General features: G+C 36.5%; 1 pseudogene; it reads right to left on the bottom strand.

Moving 5' to 3' along the window:
• Positions 1 to 296: 296 nt before the first annotated feature.
• The window catches only part of LOC102016300, a 7,100-nt pseudogene continuing 5,479 nt past the window's right edge, over positions 297 to 1,917 (bottom strand).

Genomic DNA, 1,917 nt, shown 5'->3' with positions numbered 1-1,917 from the left:
TAAACAAAAAAATTTACGTGCATTTTTTATTGTCATTTATTTGTATCTACCTAGGTTCTTTATGGTTACTGCCTCTCTTAACAAAATATTTGCATATGTATTGCATTGATTTGTGACAAAGAGGAAAGGAGTGGGACAGAATTGGAAATTTAAAAACAAATATATCATTTGTGGTGCTAAATCATGTATATGCATATATATTATTAATTGATGGTTTGTATGTGATTCTATTAATGCAATCACTGAAATGAAAATAGAATAACATACTTGTGGGTGAGCATGAGAAATGCAAGATTTTACATAGAATGTCTGAATTTATATCTATTATTATTATTATTATTATTGTTATTTGGTACTGGTGATCTCACTCAGGACCTTGTGTTTGCCAGGCAGGCACTTGTGCCGCTGAGTTATATCTATTTTTAAAGGTGTCTGAAAATGTACAAAAGCTAAATTGATTTAATTTTTATTTAGTATGAAATTCTCTAAAAATTAAGGAAGCATTATATTTGTTTGTCTCAAATCCCACATATGAATGTTTGGATTCTGTGTAGGAGAAAACCTCTTACATGAATCTAGGAATTTTCCTGAAAAATAAAGACATGTATACTACTCCTTTGAAAGGTGTTTCCAACTACCAGTCTTTGCTATGTTCTTGACAGTTGGCAGATTCAGTATGACAAAATTAGAAGGCATTTTATGCCACCACAAGTCATTTTAGGTCACTGAGTGAGTGCAGCCCTTTGTCCTGCACTCATTCTACTCCTTGGAATACACTTTAGTGTGTGACTAGCTCAGTACAAATACAAAAGCCACCAGCTGAATTTTGTTTTGTTGCTGTTAAGGGTTGAACCCAGGGCTCCTCATATGCAAGGCAAACTCTTTACCACTGGGCTACATCCTTAGCCTTTATGCAGAAATCTATTCCAAATTATGGGACTCTAACAAACAACTATATTTCAGTGACATGGGTATTCTTTCAAGATACAGATGACTTTTACATATTTTTGGTTATGGTATGTATTTAATTTACAGTAGCTTTAGAAACTCCAGAACATCTATATTTTAAAAAATGATTACAAATCAGTTTTGACACAAATATATCTCAAAAATGTAACCCAGAACTTGACTTGCATGATCAGTGTATGAATTGAGACATTTGCCTTTAACTTACAATTCAGAAACAATACTGAATTTTTTTTAAAAAGGAAAAGCTGAAGCCAAAAGTGGACAGTGGTGAGGTACTGATTCAAAAGGCAAACATGGTTTCTTTGTTTTTGTTTTTTGTTGTTGCAAAAAGCTGATTGTACGTGGAGCAGACTCTCCTTGGTTCTGTCCATCACTGTCCAGCAAGTAGTGAAGGCGTGAGCCAGGTGTCTGGAAATGCTGCAGCCAGGCAGGCTGCCCCGACTGACAGATGACAGGTAAGTCTACATCATCTCAGTCTCCAGTTCACTGAGGAAGTTTATTCAATGACTCCCACACTGCTTTTCTCATTTTGCGTTAGATTGTGAGTGGGGTGTTCCATATGAGGGACTGAGAACAATCAGAAAGTCATTCTATGGACGTCGTGTGGAACCCAGGGTGAGTATTCAACCTTTGAGAACCTTAGGCAAGGAAATATGAGAGCAGGTGAAATCATGTCATGCAAAATAGGGGAAAGCAAGCAAATTAAATGGGAAAATTCTCCTAATAACATGCATTCAGTCAAGTGAATAACACAGTTTCTTCCATTCGTCTGCAGCGTATCCACTTGGACCAGACTTCCTCTCTGTCTACTCTTTTGGGTGACAAGATTTTCTGTATGCCTTTCCAAAATACAGATGGTGGACTCTGCTTCCACCAGACATTGCCTTTAGAACTTACAAATGATAACTGAAATGTCAGGAACAGCAAAAGACATGGACCCACGCATGA

Source organism: Chinchilla lanigera, unplaced genomic scaffold (genome assembly GCF_000276665.1).
Source record: "Chinchilla lanigera isolate Chin_1 unplaced genomic scaffold, ChiLan1.0 scaffold00110, whole genome shotgun sequence".
Taxonomy (NCBI): Eukaryota; Metazoa; Chordata; class Mammalia; order Rodentia; family Chinchillidae; genus Chinchilla; species Chinchilla lanigera.
This window is presented reverse-complemented; position numbering and strand designations above follow the sequence as displayed.